This window comes from Chionomys nivalis, chromosome 8 (genome assembly GCF_950005125.1).
Source record: "Chionomys nivalis chromosome 8, mChiNiv1.1, whole genome shotgun sequence".
In the NCBI taxonomy this organism is placed as follows: domain Eukaryota; kingdom Metazoa; phylum Chordata; class Mammalia; order Rodentia; family Cricetidae; genus Chionomys; species Chionomys nivalis.
Window position 1 is genome coordinate 53,408,888 of NC_080093.1, and position 23,211 is coordinate 53,432,098.

At 49.8% G+C, this 23,211-nt stretch overlaps 1 protein-coding gene across 6 annotated transcripts in view; it reads right to left on the reverse strand.

The window, feature by feature from the left end:
• Positions 1-7,017, reverse strand: part of Shank2 (SH3 and multiple ankyrin repeat domains 2) — a 441,540-nt gene extending 434,523 nt beyond the window's left edge. For 5 of the 6 annotated variants that reach the window (XM_057777152.1, XM_057777154.1, XM_057777151.1 and 2 more), the window contains exon 1: positions 6,667-7,017. The gene's annotated coding sequence lies outside the window, so the exon portion shown is untranslated. Of the gene's footprint in view, positions 1-6,497; positions 6,623-6,666 lie in introns of those variants that run through there. The other variant, XM_057777149.1, reaches the window with a different exon arrangement.
• Positions 7,018-23,211: the final 16,194 nt, after the last annotated feature.

Genomic DNA, 23,211 nt, shown 5'->3' on the forward strand with positions numbered 1-23,211 from the left:
GCAATCTGAGCAGAACTGGCTGAGAGGAGTGACCAGATTCAAGCAAGGGTCCAGTGACCCTCATACCCTCTGGTGGCTTGAATGAAAATGGCCCCCACGGGCTCATAATGAGCGGCACTATTGAGAAGTGTGGCCTTTTTGCAGCAGATGTGGCTTTGTTAGAAGAAGTGTGTCAATGGGGGTGAGCTAGGGTTTCAGAAGATGAAGCTAGGTCCAGGGTCACCCTCTCTTCCTGCTATCTCTGATCCAGATGTAGAACTCTGAGCTACCTCTCCAGTACCATGTCTGCCTGTAGGCTGCCATGTCTCCTGCCATGACAATAATGGACTGAACCTCTGAACTGTGAGCCAACCCCAATTAAACGTTTTCCTTTATAAGCGTTGCTGTGGTCAGGGTGCCTCTTCACAGCAATAGAAGCCCTAAGACATTCCTAAGCAGGAACATCAACAGTTCACAAGCCCCATCCTGATGGATACTCACAAGCTGGCATAGCTGATCTCATGAAGATGGTGGCAGGTTGGCTGGAAGAAAGAACAGGCCAGAAGGGTTTGCTGACTTCTTATTGCTGAGTGACATTTGAGAGTGAAGTCTAGAATCAGGATGCCTAGCAATGGGACACTTCATCCCCAGGGACCTGATGCCAGGTGCAGTAGATAGACGGGGGACGGGGAGATCCTGATAGCTTGCCAGGCGTCACGGCTGGGACTTGAGAAGGTTTGGGGGTGACATACAGAGAAACCTGTCACAGCTAAGGGAGGAGTGACATCTGTTATTGAGGCAGGGAGCTCCTAATGAGAGCACCCAGGTAGTGTGTGCTCTGGGGAACCACGGGGGCAGCCCCCTGTGCTCCTCTCAGGGCATCCCTCTCCCCACAGAAGTGACCAGGGATTGGACTCCCTGCAAAGCTAAGGCTCCAAACTCACAAGCCAACTGTCAGGCTAGACAGCACAAGCACAAGTTCTGTGTCCAAAATTCGGGCTATTCCTCAACCCGTATAGTTGGGAGCAGGATGCTTTTGAATCACCAAGGTAATAGTGAACTCCAGGCCAAGAGGTCACGCATGTGCAAAGCTCACTAGTTAGACACTCTGTTGCTGCCTTTACCCAGGTATCACCTTACCCAGATAAACCTTGATGCAGGTAAAATGCATTTTGCCAACTTGGGGGCTGGGGAGACGTCTCACTCAGCCTGTAAAGCACTTGCAAGCATTAGACCCTATGTTTGATCCCAAAAAGTAAGGTTAAGATGCATGGAGCATGCGTGTAATCCTAGCACTGGGGAGGCACAGACAGGAGGATCACTGGGACTCAGTGACCAGACAGTCTAGCTCCCTTGGTGAGCTCCAGGGCAATGACAGACCAGAGGTGAACAGTATCCTAAGGATGACACCTGATAATGACTTCTGATCTCCATACACATATTCACACATGTGTGCACACACACGCACACATGCACACATACACACCTCCCTGTGCACTTTTTAAAAATCTTGGAAATTTAGATGGTGACTTCTAGTCTATGGGAACACAAAGTCCTTCCAGAAATAGCTCATGTAGAGAAAGTCCATTGGGGTAGCTCTTTCTCATAGCCCTTTCCCAAAGGGCTCCACTATGAAAGACATTCCTGGCCCATTGGGGAAGCATCATATCCAGGTAGGGACCTCTGGGCACCAAAGGGCTGATTCAGTGACAGTCCTCATCAAAACACCACACTCCCCACAACCTTCTCAGGAGAGCACACTGCCACTCACAGTTGTTTCCTCTTCCTCTCCATGTCTAAATATCCATCATATCTTAACAGCACCCGGTCTGCCGTGATTAGCAGACACGGTCCTGTTGTCTCAATCTACAAGTGACTTTCACAGACTGTGACTAAGGTCACAGGAAATCTTTAAAACATCCATTTATATACTTTTTTTTCTTGCTGAGGAGTTGCTAGGTTAATTAATAAAAGACCCAGGAGCATAAAACATATTACATTGGATGAAAATTCTTGGGAGGAAACAGCCACATAAAGAATAAAGGGAACAGGGCTGGGGACGTGACTCCATGGGAGAGTGATTGCTATAATTCCCAGTCAGGGGCTTAGGAATGGTTCAGTGGGAGAGCACCAGCCTAGAATCCCCCAGTAATGGGATAATGACATGACTCAGTGGGAGAGTGCCAGTCTAGAATCCCCCAATGAGGAGAGGGTGTAGCTCAGTGGAAGAGCACCAGCCTAGAATCCCTAGTGAGGGGTTGGGGCATGGTTCAGTGACAGGGCACCCACCTAGAATCCTCAAGTGACGGAGGAGCTAGGATCAGTGAAACACTTGCTCAGCGCCATCAAGAACCTAAGTGCAAAGCCCCAGCACCTTCCAGCTTTTTAAGGAACACCAGTAGCTCCATAAAATTCATCCATTTGAAGCTGGGCCGTGGTGGTGCATGTCTTTAATTCCAGCACTCAGGAGGCAAAGGCAGGCAGATCTCTGTGAGTTCGAGGCCAGCCTGGTCTACAGATGGAGTTCCAAGACAGGCTCTAAAGATACACAGAGAAATCCTGTCCAAAAAAACACCTCATCCATCTCATCCATTTGTCTTAGTAGAGTGGGGATTGAGCCATGGTGGTCTACGGTAATTTACTCCAGTGCTACAAAAGAGTTAGCCAACAATCATTCCCAATTATCAATAACTACAACACAAAAGACAAACCGGCATCCAATGAAAACACGCAAACCTAGGAGGATTTCGATAGACTCACAAGCGTGTAAGAAGTCTAACCAGGGGTTAACAGCAGAATGTGAGTGGGCATAATAGGTTTACCATGCGATTTGCTCTAGCTTTGCCAGGTGTAGGAATGCCTCAAAAGAAAACAGTCCGGAAATGGGTAGACACAATATCTAGGTTTAAAAGTGATGCTTTTAGAGAGGAAAGAAGAGAAGGGGAAAATGCTTTTCAGAGGAACCTGGCTTCAGCCCAGCAGGGCCACTGTAAGTGTGCAAAAACTATATCCCTAATGGATGCATCTGGAGTGGGAGGATCTCCCAGGTGGAGGCTTCTACGCTAAGTATCTCGGGACTTGCTCCATCCATCTTCCCTACTCAAAACTTGAAGCTTCTCCACGTGGATTCGTGGAACTTCTATAGGCAGAATCCCACGGTGCTCAGCAGCAGAAACGGGACAGGAGCCTTGCAGCAGCCCTGCAGCCCGTCTGGAATCCACAGACCAGGCACCCCTGTAGTTCATCATGTGGAACCCACAGACCCAGTCTGGGAGTCTGTGCCTATCAATCGCAAAGCCCCACTGAGCCCAGGGACTGGGCCAGGGCAAGCACACCCAAGCGCTGCGGATTTTAGACAGCATCCTTCTGTGTTAGTCCTCTGCTTAGAGGAGACATCTGGCAGCCAATCAGAGAGCTCTCTGCTTACTGCTCCAACCCACGGACCTCACTTCTCCTGAAGGCTTTTAAGAACTTAATCTCCCAGGAAATGTTGCATGCTGCAGCTGGCCTGTCCCCAGGACCAGGCATCAGAGAGACCCTATTGCTGACCCTGAGTAGGCTCTGGGAACCAGAAGGGACACACCGCACCCCTTTCTGGCTAAGACTAGGACATCCCCTTGATCAGGAGGAAGGCTCCCAGCAGGGGCAACCTTTTACTCAGACAACCTCAATGTTCTACCAGAGCCCCGAGTGGACCCCGTGAGCCATGTCGAATGGCTCCGAGAAGCAGCTTTCAACAATGATAAAATGCACATCCTATCAAGTAGTCTGCTCAGAAACTTCGGCTTTCGCCCACTAACTCCATTTCACACCGCAGGAACAAGACAACTAATTTTCTGCCACATTCTGGTGGCACTTCCCGCTGGGTGATGTGTGTTTAGCTCTGGTAGGGTGTGAGAATGTGGGCTGAGATCCCTGGGGCTACCCAAGGTACAACTGAGGTTCCTCATTCACTACATGTGGGAACCGGGGCAAGTGGCACCACTCCAGAGCCTCAGGCTACTGGCCTGGAAGGGGGAACAGAAGTCAGCCCACCCTCTGTCCTCCCCAGGAGTTCTGGGACATGAGAACAGCAAAGGCATAATGAAGATGCCTAGGAATGCACAGCATGCAGAACGCTAGCTCATTCTGCCCGCTCTGCAGCTGCTGAGTGCACGGTACACCCAGGGTCGAGATCATGCGTATGGTGGTCATCAGCTGTGCAAAGGCCCTGTCCATCCCAGTCCTCTAGGTGTTTGTTCTGTCCCCTTCGTGACAATCAGGGGCCTCTCTGTGCTCTATAGCACCCAGCAGTCGCATGGAACCATCCTATACATGTAACCAATCATATGTATCCCCACCAGCTTAGAAGCCCCAAGAGTAGCAACCTTCATCCAACTTCAGGCCTGATACGCAGCATCAGACCCCTAGATAAGATCTGTTCAGCATATTTTAATGAAATACAGAGAAAACTGGGCCAAATATGCCCAGCTCATCTCTGCCCCACAAAAGATGGCAGACTTCTCTTTCAGGTGGGCTGGTTAGCTTCTGTGCCCAGCCCAAAGGTCACAAGTTTAGGAGGGAGGGGATACCAGGCTCCTAGCCCATCTCTCGATCTGTTTACATTCTTCCCATATCCACATACCAGCACCCAGGTGATGAAAGACAGGCCTGTATGTAAGTTCCCACTTCTTTCCTGACCAAGAGGGTCACGAAATTACCGTGCATGAGCCTCCTCAACGTTACCTCCCGTGGGGGTCACAGCCATGGGTGAGGCTCTTGATGAGGTCAAAATGCATATTTTAACAGGCTGCTATGGCCAGATCTCCCTGACACCATAAGGAACCATTGAGGCTACAAGTCCTGTAGCATCAGGAAAGGGGTCAGTAGGGAGGCCATAGCCTTGTTTGGAGACCTATGACTTCTGCAGGGTTCCTCGGCCCTCATAGCAGCTCCGTCCCACACACAGCCATTTGGACAAGCCCCCATTACTCCCTGGAGCCTGTAGAGACCCTAGGACCCTGCTGTTTAGGACTCTTAAGTATTAAGAAACAAAGCTCATTATGTCATAGACCCGGTTTCCTATAAGGCTCCATCTCTAGGGCTGATTTCCTGCAGATCAGACAACTCCCAGCATGCTCTTCTGTCACACTTTCTTCCTCATGAGGGAAAATAAAACCCCACACTATCCCCAACTCCTTCACAGGATCTAGCTGAAGCCTCTCACATCTCAGTGCCCCACCCTGATGACCCAGTGTTCTAGACAGCACCTCAATCCCCAGGCCTGGACCAAGTAGCCATCCCAAGATCTTAGCTATGCATGCAACCTTGAGGTGGGTTAAATAAATGAATGAGTGGCTTGAACTACAAACAAGGCTTTCTTAAAAAGGCACTTGCAATATTAGGCAGAGATTCCCCATCTGCCAAGGACTGTGGTCAGAATTCCTGGGAGCCACCTTCAGCTGCACATCTGACACAGAGGCCCAAAACTAACGCCCAGTTGGCCACTTAGTTCCTTCTTCTTGGAAAAATCCCTGGTATAAGCAATGGGTTCCGTTTCCTTGAAAACACTTCGCCCCAGGAGCTGTGATTTCCAGGCACTATGAAGCCAGCTTTACTCTTCTTACCCACTTTAAGCAACGGTGACCCCGGTCCTACCCTACTTTCCAGGCTACCACTCCTCTCCCCCAATCCATCAATGTCCAAGACCTTTCTCAGCTCATTTCAACTGCAGCAACGGAAGATTCCAGTCTCCACCAGACTCAGCCTGGTGTCACCTACGTGTGGTTGGAATGTTTCCAACCAAGGCACCTCGAGGGGCCCCTGTAGACATGCCACACACTATCTGCCTGCAGGGTGCCAGACCTGAAGTAGGACCGGAGTCAAGGCTGAGCCTGTAGCTGAGGTCGACCTACCTGCTGAACCTCCCCTAGCCAGGTCAGCAAGGTGCAGGGTCCAATCCCAGAATGGTCACAAGCCATTCTCCAACCTAAACTTCCAAAATTATCTTTGCATGCCAAAGCTCAGCTTAATTAGCTGGTTGACCTCATTAATGTTCAAACTTCAGATCGAAAAAGAGGTCACACACCTACCTAATTTACTACCTCGAATTTCCACGCAGAAACCACTATTTTCAGATGTCCTCTGAAAGCTTCCAGGACTGCCTGCAAGCCATCCATAAGCCATCAGGGAGGCCCCTGAGACCCCCAAACCCATGGGCCCAAAGTATCTTCTCAGATGGAACAACCCACGTCCCCTTTAAAAGCACAGTCATCAAAAATTAGTCTCTAGCCCACTGGGCACACCGCCCCCCACAACCCAGAACCTTGCGCGCCCCACTCACTTGGAGCTGAACAACTAGAATGTTTCATGCTGCCACCCCTTGTACTTTCCGCAAACGGGTGAGGAGTTCCAGGGAAACCACCCCCTCTGCGCCCCAACTGTAGTTTTCAAGACGACCCTGGTACTCTCCAGGAAGACAAGTTTCACTGGATACTCTAGCCCTCTACTACCAGTCAGAGAGGTTAAGGGCGACTCACCCTACACACCCCAGCGATGAGGTCCAACAGATGCCCCACACCCTTGGACTCGGGAAGCCAGGTCCGGCGCGACCCCAGCATCCTGGCAACGAAATCCTGCACGCACAGATCCTGCATGTACCCTCTTCACCCAAGACGAAGTTTACCAGGCGATATCACTGGGTCGCACCTTGGCTTCCTCAGAGGCCCCAGTTCAGGGAGCGAGGGCGTGGTCTGGGTCTGCGTCTTCCAGAGCCCTACAGTAACCGGGTACCCAGGGCTGCGAGGCCAGGCTGCCCGGGGAAGGAGCCTGGGGCCCCGGGCGCGCGGGTGGAGCTGCCCGCTGCGCCGGAGGAGGGATGCCTGGACGAAAGTTGCCAGGGAAACTTGAGCAACTCGAACACCGGTGCCAGCCTCCTGCATAATTCACGGGCAGCGGCGGATGGAGGTGGGGGCCGCTCCCTTGCGCCCGCCGGGTCCCCACACCCCTACTTGGGAGTGTGGCGAGTAGGGGTCGGGCACCCGGCGGGGGCTCCGTGCGACCCCCGACCTCCTGGAGCCAGCTGCTGCCGCGGCAATAGTGCGCGAAGCCGGCACTGGGCAGAGTCTGAGAGAGAGCGCGCGCAGGAAGTCTCAAGGGACAGAGAGATCAGGGCGCGGGTCCCCGCCCAGCGCGCCCCCTGGCGGCCCTGCGGCGGATCCTCTTCTGGGTTTTGATGGCCCAGGTCCCCGGGAAATGGACGATCTACAGGACAGGAGATCCCGGCACGAGACAGAGGCTGAACTACCTGCGCTAACCCGATGAAGGAATCAGAAGCGCTGGAAGAAGCAGAGTTCACAGGCTCAGGGGACAAAGAACTACTGAGCTCTGCACTCAGGTCGCTTCAAAAGCTCTTGTGACTGGCCCCTTTCCAGGGGAAGGGGTCTTTGGGGGAGGGGTGTCCCCCTAAGAGACGCAAGCCCCACCTGCATGCGCGCATCCCTCTTTCCCAGCTCTCATCCTCAGCCTCTATAGGTACGGGGCCGCTCTGACCCAGTCGCCGTTGCTTCTGGAATGCAGAGGCACACACATGCCTCAGGAGCCGGTTAGGTGCCCGAGGGCCACCCACTATTCTTCCCCGCCCGTGCGTCTCACCTGGCTCCCGCGCCGGGGGCGGGCCCAAGCCCGGGGGAGGAATTGAGATCGCGAACCCCACTCGGCCCGGGAGGACCAAGCGGCACCGCGCCTAGCAGGGCAGGAGGTTTTGGGGGTGCAGATCTCAGCCCCGCCCCGTCCTGCGCCACGGGCAACCTGGGGCTCCGGGGGCGAAATGCGACCGCGGGCGCTGGCAGCGTGGGGGAGGGGACCTCTCGAAGGCGACCCGCCCCTGCCGCACCTGTCCGGGTCTCGAGGCGGCCGCCTTGGCGCCGAGTGTGGGGTCTGTTGTAGCAACCCAGGGAGACGCCGGGCGCCCCGCCCCAGGCTGCGTGGCTCGCGCGCCACCCCCTCCCAGACCAGAAAGTCTCTCTGGCTGGTAGAGCCCAACCCCTTTCCGCAAGATTATCCCGACCTCAACCCGCTCCATCCGGAGCATGTTAATAGGATTGAGAAACCGAGGCCCACGGCTCGGAAAACGTTAGCAGCGCACTTGAAAACTTTGTACCTGGGTAACACGCCTGCGTCTGCCTCCCAGGCCACTAGGGCTCGGCCACCTTCCGCCCTGGGGAGGAGACCGGGCGGAGCTGGTAGGGAAGGAGAGACAACTGCCAGAATCCTACAGGTGAAACTCTCTGGAGCCGCCCGCCCTGGGATTTTATTATCCGCAGTGACAGCCTTTTGCTTCAGTCCAGAGGGAGTCTCAGGCCACCAGCTCCGCGCCATGGCAACGTGCCCAATCTGCTAGGGGAACCATGGCTAATAAAAAACCGTAATAATTTACTAACAGCGCTCCACCCTGCACAAACCGTACGCCTTAGCAAGCTATTGGGGGAGAAGGGTCTGTGTTTTTCAGTGTTTTAGAAAAGGAGTTTATTGTCCTCGAAATCCACAATTCCAAGAGGCTCAGGGTGAGGACAGAGATGCAGCCTGCGGGGCCCCGGCTGTGATTCAGAACTGTAGCATTAGGCAGGTCCCAATCTGCATCCTCCTCAGAAAGAATGGAGACACAATGAAGTTAGTCTTGTAGGATATGCCTGAGAGATTACCGTGGACAGGTGAGTTCAACATACCAAGAGCAAAGTTAAATATTTGATCTGGATATGTTTTTCCCCCTCTTGGATATCTGGCCCACATTTCAAAGAAGTCTTTAAGCACTTGAGTTTTTCTTTTTTTTTTAAAGTGTGTTGGGACCGATTTCAGGACACAGGTGGAGTAAGAGCTGCCAGCTGCAAATTCCAGCCCTCCTCTGCTTCCTTAGACATAAGAGCTGATAACGTACTAGTTGAATGAAGAAAGCAGGAATCCACTAGTAATCCCTCAGACAGAAAGAAAAGCCCTGGCCGGTTCCCACAGCCTAATCTCTTGGGAGGAATCCTTAGACTACTCTGATAGCCTTTGGGTTCCTTGCAAGCAACTGGCCATGGCTCCTCCTTTCCCTAATTCCCTCAATCCTGACCCCAGAGAGTGCATGTCACAGAAATGAAAAATGGACTCTTGGCCCCAATTACTCGACTAGAAGATGCTTGCCAAGACACCCTGCTTCTACCAGACTCCACCCCCAAGTGCCTGCCTGTCCCCAAACCTTACTCCTGCATCCTGTGCTGCAGACAGTAAGGGAGGCAAAGGGGCAAAAGTCAACCTTGCACTTTCTACTGTGCCCACGGAAGGCTCAAGTGCCAACACCATTGTTATGTTCAATAAAGGCTTCTCTCGGGACTCCAGTTTCCGCCAGCCCATCACCCCAGTGTGTGCCCTGATTCACCCATGCCCACACCCCACTGCCTACCCCATATACATACCCTGCTCTGCTTGCTGCTTGGAGCCTTCAGTTTGGCATTTTAAGGACAGGATCCTGCCTGTGCCCCAGTTTCTTTGTGTCCCTGTATCCAGTGCAGCCTTGTCCTGAGCTCAAGCCGTATCCTTGAGTCTAATTTCTCACATGGAAAGATCTAGGATGGGGAAACACCAGAGGGAGCCTGAGGCAGTATCTCAGACACACACAACCCTCACCCTGTCTGTCTCTAAGCCTACTGTGTGCTTTCAAAGACCCCTAAACTGCCACTCACCAGAGTCAGAGCCTCTTCAGGTTTTTTGAGGGTTTTGTTTGTTTGGTTGGTTGGTTGGTTTTTGGTTTTGGTTTTTTGTTGTTGTTTTTTTTTTAAGACAGAGTTTCGCTGTAGCTTTGGTGCCTGTCCTGGAACTAGCTCTTGTAAATCAGGCCGGCCCCGAACTCACAGAGATCCACCTGCCTCTGCCTCCCAAGTGCTGGGATTAAAGGCATGCGCCACCACTGCCCCGCTCTCTTCAGGAATTCTTATTTCTGGTGGGTCTGCAGCTGTGCAAATCACCCAGAGTCTTGCTTTTTGTTTCATTTTCCTTTGGTGTGGAAAAGGTGACATCACCCTTTGTGATACTGAGTTTCAGAGCCCCTGGTTTGGTTCTGCACACTGGCTGCATGTGTGATGATGCAGAAGGAAGGGCTCGATGACCTTGCAAAAAGAGACCCTGCCTCCCATCTGATAATGGGTCGTTTTTTCTTGCATTCCCTGGAGCAGACATCTGTCCATCCCAGTACTCACATCCCTCATGTTAGGGTTTCTCTGAAATGGATACAAACAGAGAACTAGAAGCCAAGATGTCATGCTGTGGAGATTCCAGACAGAACCACTTTTTTGGCCCTGGGAAAGCCATTATCAACATATTGTGACTAACATTAGCCCAACGCTCATGGCACTCAACAGCTCCTGAAGAAGCCCTGGGTTGGGGTTTCAGGCTGTGAGGGCAGGATGTCTCCCAGGCTGCTTTGGGGGAATGACCTGACCCAGTCCTTTGGCTAGCAGGAGAGATGCTGAAGACTGAGGATGGAGAGGATACACAGGCTAGTGCAGGCAAGGCAGGTGGCATGAAGAACCTAAGGCAGGCATGCCCCGGAAAAAGCAGCTTCAGGCAGCACACCTCTCCCCTCCGGGTCCCTGCCAGATCTCTTGTACTTCTGCAACGTTCTAAACCTTGTTCCACTGTAGAAAAAGCTCTATTTCCTTCATGTTGTGGACATTTGGAAGTGCATTCCTCTCTCAGCTTCTAGCTGAGAATCCCCCACTTCCCTTGCAGCTGAACGCCCCCCCTGACCCCCCCACATATCCACACAGACACTTAGTGCCTTCCACTCACTTTTCATGGGTTCATTTCTCCATGTTCGTTCTGGAACACCTCCTGGCACTTTATCTGCACACAGGAGCCCAGAGCATGTTAACTAAACTAAGCAGTAGAAGGATGCTGAGCTTGTTCTGGAGCAAGTCCTGTCTGAGGAGTCTTCCTGGAGGATACGTGAACAGTAAGCAGGAGGGGAAGCCAGCTAGACAGAGGGCCTGCTGGGTTCTAACCCAGTCGCAGGGTCATCTCTCCACCCCTATATACTCTCTCTCATCTTCCTGCCTCCTGTTGGTGTCATAGCCTGTAGACTGTAGGAGTCAACCAGATAGGCTGATACACACCCCAGTACTCAGAAGGTAGGAGCAGAAGAATCAATCACGAGTTCAAGGCCAGCGTGAGCTAGTGGTGAAGACCCATCTTTGAAGTTTTACTGTTGATATCAGAGACCCAGACAAGAAGCTTTTATTGGATATCTTGTCAACTGTCTCCTTCGTGGCAAGCAAATAAGTAAACCCTTTCCATGAATGATGGATGGACAGAGTGTCATGGGGCTTCGTAGGCGGAATCCACCCAGTGTGACCCTGGCTTATTCTGATGTGTGTTTACATATCGGCAAACAAATTAAGAAATATGTCTGGCCAAACAGAGTCGTTATAGCACAAGCTGTACCATTTGAGGGCACTTTAATATTCAGTTTAAATTACACCCAAGCACACTTTATGTTTAGATATAAATGCTATATTGGTAGAATTTGATGCAGGAACAAGAAGTGCAAGGCTGCTACCACTACAAGACTTCAAAAATACCAGCCAAGGGCCAAAGAGAGGTCTCAGTGGGAAAAGATGCCTGAGTTCCATCCCTTGAGCCCACATGGTAGGAAGAGGGAACTTACTTCCACAAATCGTCCTTGGGCATCTGCAAGCTCTGCTCTGTAGTGCACATGCACAGGGAAACACACACACACACACACACAATTAGTGAATTAATGTAAAATATCAGCTCATGCAATGAAACAAGAAAAATTAATCAAGAAACACAGCATTGGGAATAAAGAGGCCAACTTCTCCATTCAGGGAGGTACCATGGTGGAAAGTCTAAGGAAACGCGCTAGGACAGTTTGTCTACTCATGTGCAATAACTATCTGAAAACATAAGGAAAACACAACCATTCCTGAGATTAAGTACGGAAGGACAGAAAGGGTCGAGACACATACATATGTGCAGGGCTTTGTGGCAAAGCTGATGTACCCAACTGCTTGGACCTCCAGTGACCACACTGTGACTCTCCTACACCTAGAATCTGCACAGCTCCTCCATAGTTCCTGACACTTGGTTCTCTCTCTGTTCACCACGGTCTTTGCAAATGAAGGGAGGAAGCAGGAGAAAGGGAGGAGAGAAGAAAGGAGAGGAGGAGGAAAGAAGTGAGGAAGGAGGAGGAAGGGAGAGAATGAACCAGGAAAGAAAGTGAGGAGGACTGGAGTGAGGGGAATGTAAGAGAGAGCTTAGTCCATCCTAACTTCCTCTAGACGATAAAGAGAAGACATATCCAGTTAACCGTATAGTAACTCAGACCTGTTAACTTTTTAAAAAATATAGCTAAATCTCTAAGCCATTCTCACAGCAAAATGAATTACAGATGCCTTAATGCCTTAACCCTGGAACCTGAAATGACACCATGCGCCCTCGTTAGCTTTCTGCTGCCGTAATAAACATGACGGCCAAAACCAGATTGGGAAGTAAAGGGTTTATTTCATCTTTACAGCTTACAGAGAGAAGCCAAGGCAGGAACTCAAGGCAGGAACCTGGAGGCAGGAACTGTTGCAGAGGCCATGGAGGGGTGCAGCTACTGGCTCGCTCCTCATGGCTTGCTCAGCCTGCTTTATTATAGACCCCAAGACCACCTATCCAGGAGTGGTACTGCCCACAGTGTTCTGGGCCATCCCACATCAATCAAACCTCAAGAAAACACCCCACAGACTAGTTTACTGGCCAATCCGATGGAGGCAGTTCCTTAACTGAGCCTCTTCCTCCCAAGTGGCTCTAGCTTAAGTCACCTGACACCAGCTCACTGGGGTTCCAAACTCAGAATGTGCAGAACAACTCCATGTCCAGTCTGCTGTTCCTCCAGGGGTTCCCACGAGGGGACACAGCTGACCCTGTGCCTGCTTAGTACTCCAGACTAGTGACTGGAAAAGCACAGGTGGGCCTGCTCCTGGCTCTGACTCCCACATCCCCAGATCCTGTGGACTAGATTTCCTTGACCCAGCTTGTCTGGCAGTTCCTCCTCCTCCTCCTCCTCCTCCTCCTCCTCCTCTTCCTGCTGCTGTTGCTGTGCCTCCTCAGGCATACTCTCCCATACCTTCCTCTAGGGCAGCTCATCCTCCTCTGATGAAACTCCAGTTCCCCAGCAGGCAGGCTTCTAGCTCTCTTCCTGACTGTCTTGTCCCATCATGCAGAACCAGTAGGCTCTGGCCTCCTGTGTGTTTGCTCCCACTCCTCCGCTGTAAGTCCCTCTGATCCTCTGACTTGTGATCCTCTCTGTAGCCAGCTGCCCTTCGTGTTTGCAGAGCAGAGTGGATTAAATGGCAGAGCATGGTGGGTTCAGGCTTCCAAGCGAATGTAACTCAAGAACCCCGTGTGGGCCGGGACAAGCCACACACATCCTGGCTAGTGGGACGCAGGATCAAACTCAGAGCAGAGGTACAGGTGGCACAGCTCCCAACAAGAATACAGCGCTCAATACCACAACATTGTGGATCAAAGTATTCCAGAAAAGGCCTGGGGTGGTTTCCTCAGTGGGTAAGAGTTTAACTTGCAGACATGAGGAGCTAGGTTCAAGCTTCAGAAACAAACATTAACAACAAAATCGTATTGGGGCTGGAGAGATGGCTCAGTGGTTAAGGGCACTGACTGCTCTTCCAGAGGACCTGGAGTTCAATTCCCCACACGCCCATGTCTACTTACAACTCTCTCTAACTTCAGTTCCAGGAGATATGACGCCATCTTCTGGCCTCTGCAGGTACTACAAGCAGGTCATACAGACATATGTAGGCAAAACACTCAAAACACATAAGTAGAAATAATTTTTTAAATTAATATTATAAAACATTTGAGGAAAATGACCATTGTTGAATGTGAACAAACTTTTGTCTCTGTCCCTAAGCAAGGTGCTGCAACAGCTTTTTGCACAATGTTTATTTAGGTTACATTTTCAAGACGCCTGAGGAGGACTTATGCAAAAACCTGTGCGTTGGGGTGTCTCAGAGCTCCTGCCATCACCATCCCTCCCGAGGTGTTAGGGGATTCTGTACATTTACATGGAATCACACACAGGTGGGCCACCAGACTCTCCTCCGTATCTGGTCTCGTTGTTCTGTGTGTGTGGTTTCATTAGAAGCATTTACTTCTCTGAAGGAGATGTGAGGCTTTTAATGTATCGATTGGTAAAGCCGTGAATGGGGACTGCCTGGACATGAGATGGAGAATCTGGCAGGTTGCCCATTTCTGCAAGCACTTGCTTCCTTTGCCCTTAGCTGGATCAGAGCTAAAGAAATCCATTCTAGGTGGAATGGGTGCTATAAAAGTCAGAAGGAAATGGCTCAGCTTTTGTGATGAGATGGAAGGCCACTAGGGACAGCCTGGACGTGGGTGGAATATCCCTGTAGCATGCTGGGCATTCCTGGGAAGAATTTGGATCCCAGAGCACGCCAGATAATGGAATGAACCTGTTAGAAACCACTTAGCTTCTATTCCCTTAGTGAGCAGAAGGGCTAACCCAGGGTTTCAGTGGGTGCTCTGTGGTGCTTTAATAAAATAGGATGCTACCTCCCTCTGCCTGCCCCACCTCCACTGGCCAGGCTGAATTCGAGGGATATAGAGTCTCAGAAGTCAGGGGACCTACCTCCTGCCTACTTCCTTCAGCAGTTTCTCCCTTTCTGGTTCTAGTTTTAAGATAGCGTCTCATGTAGACCAGGCTGGTCTCAGACTCGTGACATAGCCAAGGATGAAATAAAAGGCCTGGTCCTCCTGCCTCCACCTCCCAACGGCTGGGATGTTAAGCATGTGGCACCATGCTTGGATCAGTGTGTTCTCTTCTGGGCTGGCTCCTGCTGGGCCTCCTTCCCTGAGTTCTGTCGCCAGCCTTCTCGGAGGCTCTCGTGACAGAGCAGGTTCACGCAGGGTGTCACCCAGGCAAGCAAACCCTGACAACACAGTGCTCTCCAGGCCTAAGCCACTTGACAAACTGCTGTGCACATGTCCCCTCCCCACCTGTCCCCTCTGTCGTTTAGTGTCGGCTGATTCATCATAAGTTAGGTGGCCTGGGTTCCCGTGGAACAGTTAGAGGGGCCTCTCCATTCTTCTCTGCTTGAGGGAAAGAGTTCAGTGGGAAAAGACACAGTTTGAGTGGAAATTTATTTATCAAAGCTAAACAAAGCACTCCAAAGAGACAGGAGTGGGCTGTCCCACGGTGGGGAGCCGCTTAGTGGGATCTATGCTGTAGATTTTAAAGAAGGTTTTATGAATATTTATGAGGTGTGGGGCAGTCATGGAGTGAAGTGGCCTTTTATTCTCCCCAGCTCATGGTGGACTGCATCTTTTAAAATATTTCCCCCAATAGTCCTCCACAAAAGCCCACGGTGTGTAAGGGTGCCGAGTTGTAGAAGTCACGATTCAAATGATAATATAATGAACTTGGGGTCCTTTGAATGTGCTGATGCTTCGTTAGTGTGAGTGAGTGGCAGCTGAGGAAGCACCCAATGCTGTGCCTCTGATCCACCAGGGGTACCTGCTCCCTCAAAGGGGCCTCACCAAGATGCAGCTGCCGTTTTCCTCAGCTCCCCCACATCCCCCCACTTGGCCATCCCATCTCAAAACCCACTTAAGGACGTCACGGAGCTGCTCTCGGCACCTCTGAGGCCCCTGTCTTTTATCTGCCATGTTCCTGAAACAAGCCAAAATGGGCTGAGCGGTTGGCTGTTTCCATGGCAGCGGGTTCTGGGAGATCAGGTGGCAGGTGTATGAGAGGGTCTCCTCATCACCAGGTGCCCCTTCTTAACCTGCTCTGTTGTTCTAACACCGGCCAAGTGTCCTAGAAGGATGTATAACTGTCAGGATCTTGCAGGGCTGCTAAGCGGCTGGCCTCCATTTCGACTCTCCAGCCATGGCTCCTGCAATCACTTAATTATTTTTCTTTTTATAGACAGAGAGATTTCTAACATCTTCTCATAATATTTTGTAAAGGTTTGTTTTATTTTTAAATTTTAGTTATGTATGTGTGTGTGCCACATGTGTGTGAGAGCCCACAGAAGCCAGAGGCGTCAGGCCCCTTGGATCTGGATTTACAGGTGGTTGTGAACCACTGGACATGGGCCAAGGGAACTTAACTCAGCCCTTTGCAAGAGCAGTATGTGCTTTTAACTGTTGAGCCATCTCCCCAGTCCTTCTGTGTGTATGTGTGTGTGTGTGTATACATGTGCAGGCATGTGTGCCATAGCACACATGAAGAGGTCAGAGGTCAGCTTGCAGGGGTTGGTTCTCTCCTCTCTCCATGTGAACCATGAATTTGAACTGGGTTTGTCAAGCTTAGCTGCAGGTGCCTTTACTATATAGCCTGCTTGCCAACCCCACAACAGCTTTTAAAGGCAAAATGTCGGCGTTGCCCAATGGGTAGAGACACATCTGTGTGACAGGCCACTCAGGTTCTGTCCTGGGCCTAGTTCTGACCTGGAGGAGGATGGTGAAGGGGGTCATGGGAGTACTCATACTTTGATCCTGGATTTCTCCAGTTTGCCTTATAAGCAAGATTGACTAATGGAGCCCCTATAACTTTTGAAACCTTAGTCAACGCCCCTCCCTCCCCCACCCAAGGAAACATTCCCTGGTGTACCATACCAAGAAAAGAAACCACACCAAATATCCCAAAGTCAGGTGGGGCGAGTAGCACCTGAAAACCAAGGGTTTGAGAGATTGAGACAGGAAATTTCTGGAATTCTGTGAGCTTGAGACAGGGGGAGACCCTGTCTCAAAAAAAACATCTGTAGCACCCAGAACAGAAAACACTGTAAAAGAGTTGCCCACTGATACGGTGGGTAGGGCAAGGCTTGGTGTGGTGCCAGGTTTGTAACATGCCACGTGGAGCCAAGTTTCACCTCTACCATTTAGACAAGCTCTTGAGCCAGCTCTCAGACCTTGGCCACACCCAGATACTCTGCAGCCTGGGTTTCTGTGGGTCAAATAAGGACCCACCACACTGGGTTTCATTGGATTTCATGGGGAGACTGAGTCAGAGCTCACCATAGAGCAAAGAGGCTCAGGACATGTCCCGGCAGCTCTCACCAGCACTGGCTGAGAGAACTGAAGGGGACAGACAGCAGGGCTGCTAACCCATCACGGAAGTATCCCTGTGAGAAGATTAACCCTGCACCTATTGGATGACCCTAACCTACATCCATTAACAAAGTTAGGGGCTCTCGGGGGTGACAAGTCGGGACAGGAAACGTCTATGAATGTGAATCCCAGCACCTGCACGGATCAAGTGCATTTCTGAAACCCAGCAATTCCTCCTGGCACCTGTTTGTAAAAGAAGTTTCCAGACTCTATGAAGTAGTGACAACTCCCCAGCTGGGCACTGGTCCCCATGAATAATGCAGGTACCTACTCTCATGCCACAGCTGAGACCCCAGAAAAGTGATTCTCTGCACTCTGGAGACAAGAGTCTTTGTCAGAGTATGGGGACAGATGCACTGTGCATATCATTCTTCCCAACCACTGACTCTGACCACTCCTCATGTGCCAACTCCTTCCAACCCAAATTCTGCTTGAATTCTACTGGTGATTGTCTGCAGAAAATGTGGTTTGACAATTTACCAGACAAAGGCTGAAAGTGGAGAGTGCACCCCTATTGAGGTATCAACCCGCTCCATGGTCATCTGAGGATCACCCCTTGGGGACTAGCATGGTAAATGTCCATTGTCAAGTTAATTGCATAATGAAAACACCCAGTGGGAACAGAGAGGGCTCAGCGGTTAAGAGCACTTGCTGCTCTTGCAGAGAACCCGGGTTCAAATCCCAGCACCTACATGGTGGTCCACAGTCATCTGTAACTCCAGTTCCAGGGGATTGGATGTCCTCTTCTGGGCTCCATTGGGCACCCCAGGCATGCATGTGGTGAACCACACGTATGCAGACAAAACATCTATACACATAAAACAATAACAACAAACAACGATGATGATGATAATTGTTGTAGAATGCTGTTTGAAGATGTGTTACATTTGTTTATGCTGTAGAACATTTGTTTAACGATGCAAAGAATTCTTGCATTCTTTTATGTTGCATTCGTTTAACTCTGTGAAGTTGTGTTACTTTGTCTAAAACACCTGATTGGTCTAATAAAGAGCTGAACAGCAAATAGCAAGGTAGGAGAAAGGATAGGCGGGACTGGAGGGCAGAGAGAATAATAGAAGGAGAAATAGAACAACAGGGATGGAGAAATGAGAAAAGAAGGGGTCAGTCACCCAGCTACACAACCTATCCATGGAGTAAGAAGTAAAGAATATAGGATAAAGGCAAAAAATAGAGGGGATAATTTAAGATAAGAAAAGCTGGCAAGAAACAAACCAAGCTAAAGCCAGCATTCATAAGTAATAAATAGTAAGACTCCATGTGATATATTTGTGAGCTGGGTGGTGGGCCCCCAAAGGGTAAAGAGTGCCAAAGAGTCAAAAAAAGTTAAAAAAAAAAAAAGACACAGACAATAACAATAGTTTTAATTTTATTTTGTTTAATTTTATTTATTTATTTATTTATTTTTATTTTTATTATTTTTTTTTTTTTGGTTTTTCGAGACAGGGTTTCTCTGTAGCTTTGGAGCCTTTCCTGGAACTAGCTCTGTAGACCAGGCTGGTCTCGAACTCACAGAGATCCGCCTGCCTCTGCCTCCCAAGTGCTGGGATTAAAGGCGTGCGCCACCACCACCCGGCCAATAGTTTTAATTTTAAACACACACACACACACCACCTAGGACGAGTTGCTTGTGGTTACAGTAACTGTAATCCTGGCACCAAGGAAGCAGAGGCAGGAGGATAAGATAGACCTTACCCTCACAGTTGTTCCCTCGTATCCATGTGAGCACCGTGGCATATGCTCTTACACAAACAAAAAATAAATGTAATCAAAAATTTAAGCTTGAAAAGTAAATAAAAATGAACAAATGAATGAATAATATTAGTGAAGACTCCTCTGGGCATCTATGACAGTGTTGATAGGTTAAGCCAGGACAGAGACCCTGGATGTGGATGGCACCATCCCATGGCCTGGGCTCCTGGGCTGTGGAAGGAAAGCCAGCTCTGTACTGCTGTCCTGTGTCTGCCTCCTGCTCAGCACACTGACAAGCTCCTCTACTACCAGGCCTCTCCTGCCCTGATGGACCGCACTCCTCGGAATCATGAAACTAAATCAGCCCTTCCTTCCTTCAGCTGAATTCATTCTCATCAATGAGAAAAGTAACCAATAAGAGGCCCTGAAGGGCCCCGAGACAGAGTTCAGTGTCACCAGGGTGACACCTGAGGGCCCGATGGCCTCCTCCATTAACTGTGCCAAGCTCATGTACGAAGCAGGTCTTTGTAGTGATGCCCTATGGCCCTAGGTTAATGAGGCTGTCAATACCTCATTTATGGATGGCACCTTACCCAGAGTTTTCGCTGGTATCTTTTTGATTAGTGGGTCTGCCCTTGGCTTCTGTGTGTGTCCTAAGTGCCTTTAATGCCAGCACTGGATGGTGCTTATCCCAAGACTGTCACTAAGCCAAGAGATGACTACATTTGAGTGCTATTGGAGGCGTAGAGGAAAATATCATTGAACCTGAAGAAAGAAGGAGTTGACATTAAAAAGACCCTTGTGGGGCAGGGGAGGGGGACATGAGTGATGGCTCAGCAGATAAGAACACTTGCTGCTCTTGAAGATGACCTGGTCTCACTTCCTAGCACCCAGGTCAGATGGCTCACAACTGTCTATAATTCCAGCTTTGGGAGACATGATATCTTCTTCTAGCCTCCAAGGACACCTGCACATGCATGCATGAACCCACACACATACTCACATGTAGAATCACACATATACATAATTTAAAATATTAAAAAAGACAATTTTGATGGCTCTATACAGAGGGCCAGACTACCTGGATATGTGATTCTGTAATGAGCACTTGGAGAGCTTCAGAGGCTGTGTGGACACGTGCCTCAGCTGCCACATGTGTTCTCAAAAATAGTAAATTAGGCAAAGGAGCAGCTAAGAACTGCAAACAGCTAAGCAAAGTCAGCTCCTGGGCTTGGAAACTTCATGCCAAACCACAGGACGGCAAACATGACTCCTCCACTGAGAGCACTGGAGCGTGCTGTGGTGGGGCCCAGAATATTTCCACACTGAGAAATAGTGTCACTTGCACAAGAGCTCATTGCAGCAGTATGAGTGCTTTATTTTTTTCTACTATTATTATTTATTTATTTGTTTATTTTGCATCCCAACTGCACTTTCCCCTCCCTCCACTTCTCCCATTCCCTTTCCACACCTCCCCTCCACCCTCCCACCAATCCACTCCTCCTCTGTTTCTGTTCAGAGAGGGGCAGGCCTCCTATGGGTATCAACAAAGCATGGCATTATTTTTAACGTGGTCTTTCTTGGAGTCGAGATTAATAACTTCCCATTCATTCTGAAGCCCCAGCCAAGCCCATTGTGGTATGGTCACTGGTGATATTTTCCAGGGCAACTAGGGAACCAGCTATCCCACAAGGGCTAGACAGCAAGGCTGTTACATACATTCTACACTTGGCTAGAAATGCAAGAAGAACTTACCTGCACGGAGGAGTCACTTGCTGAGTTAGACAGCAGCGAGGTAGCTGTTGGCCCAGTCTAGAGACAGCGGTGTCGTTATGGGGTTCTAATGTACCACTCCTAAGACAAACCATTCTGAGGTGGTGCAGGAGGCCACCTGGGCTGCCCAGAGGGACAAGTTGAATTGCATATGGAGGGCAGCATCTCACAGCCTCGCTGGAGAAGCATCTGCACAAGAGGTTAGCTGGAAGTCCGTGGTTATCAGCCTGTCCATGCTGAGTTTCTCTACAAAAGCAAACATCACCTATTTTCAACGGTGGTTCACTTCTCACTCCGTCTATTGGTTGCTCACCATGTGGGTGTGGCTGACTATCCAGGACAGCTGTCCCTCGTGGGGCTCAGGCACTTGGTCACCCATTCTCAAAGCCCCCCACCTGGACCTGACATTGTATTTCCATCTATGCCTCACTGGCCGGGAAAGCCATGTGATTTGTCTAACCTCAGTATGGGAGGAAAGGGGGTTGAATTCCTTCAGGGTTCAGAATGGGATGAGGACCAGGAACAGATGGAGGGTCCCGGGAATTGTCACAGTGAGACCAGGTTCCATTCAGAACAGGAAGTACCTTCAGGAGGACCAGACCCTCATAATGACCCCACTTTCAGATGAATGGTCCATAAAGGAGGTCTGCCCCCCCCCAAACACACACACACCCCACCAAGTTCCAGCAGTCTCCTGCCCTCCTGCATCAACAAGATAGGGACTGGGCTGGCAATAGGGCTGCTCAGGTAAAGATGCTTGCGTCCAAGTCAGACAAAACCTGAGTTTGGTCCCTGGAACCTATATGGTGGAAGAAATGAACTAGCTCTGGCTTCCATAGGCACACACCCCTCCCTCGACACAAAATAAATGTGATTTTTTTTTTTTGAAAGATAGGACTAGGATAGTGGTGGCACATGTCATTAATTCCAGCACTTGGGAGGCAGAGGCAGGCAGATCAGGGTTCAAGGCCAGCCTGGTCTACAAAGTAGGTTACAGGACAGCCAGGGTTACACAGAGAAATGCTGTATCGAAAAAAATAAAAACTAAAAATCAAAACTCTATTAAAGATAAGATTATTAAACAACACCCCCATATTCCTGAAGCACCAGCTATGGAGGCCACAATGCTGGCACTCCCAGGCTTAACAAACATCCTGCTTTGGGAGGCAGAGGCAGGAGGGTTACTGAAAGTTTCAGGCCAGCCTGGGCTATCTATAGTAATATTATGCCTCAGGAAAAAAAAAATGTCATTGTCATGGACCGTTGAGAGGGCAAAGTGAGTAAAGAGGCTTGCTGCTAAGCCTCACATTCTGAGTTCCCCAGGACCTACATGATAGAAAGAGAGAATGGACTCCTGCAAGTTACCCTCCGACCTCTACATATATGCTGTGATATGCCTGTGCCCACACATATACACATGCAAAATAAATAAGTGTAAATAAATTAAAGTATCATTGTGATAATATTCATAATATGAATCATATTCTAACACAACAAGTCAGGTCTGAGAAACAATTAGGAGCAAATTTAAAGAAATGCTCGGGGCTGGAGAGATGGCTCAGCAGTAAGAGCACCTGCTGTCCTTGCAAAGAGCATGGGTTTGGTACTCAAGACCCACATTGTGCAGATCACAACCACCTCTAACTCCAACTCCAGGGATCAGTTGCCCTTGTCTGGCCTCTGTGGTCATTGTGCTCACATGGTACACATACACACACACATACACATAAAAATAACAGTTTTTAAACTTAAAAATCATGCTGGGCTTGTAAAGCACCGTCAGCTCCTTGTCCAGCAGACCCCAAGTTCCTCTCAATCTCCTTTCCTACAATATGCTGGTTGCACTGTGTTCAGTCCGACATCCATCCCACACTTCCACCTGTGCTTCCCCACCACAGCAAGACGCTGGCTTGGACACAGGACTCTCTCCAGGTTGTGGGACCTGGATGGCACTAGCCATGAGAAGCTAAACGCAGGTGCCGCCACAGCCACCCCAGCCTGCAGTCTTAAGGAAGAAAATTTCTGCTGAGATTGGGGGCAGTGTTTGTTACTAGGAACTGCTGACTGATACACATAGGCCTCAGAAAGGCCTTCTCAGGGTCACAGAGGCTCTGCCAACCACATTCCACGCTAGCAGCCACTGGGACTGTGGGCAGGGCCTACAGATATGTCATCCATGTTATAAACCAAAGAGCAGCTAGCTGGGAGACATGTTTGCCAATGTGTATTTACAGTTCGGTTTCACAGGTGTGCACAGGTCTATAAATACACAGAAATTCACCTGTGAAAATACATAACAGGTTAAAAATACTTGCCTATTAGTATTAAGAAGTAGGAAAGAGTATTCATATCAACAGGAACAACGGCAGTCTTGTTGCTGAGAATTAGAGCAGATTCTTCACAAATCATGTTTATCGTTCTTTTCTAAAGATATTATTATTACATGGGAGGTTAAAAATAGTTCAGTGGTGTTCCTCAGATGGGTCAGCCTTTGAGAGCTCTCGCTGCTCTGTCAGAAGACCCCAGGTCAGCTCTCACATGACAGCTCATGCTACCTGGAACTCTAGTTCCAGG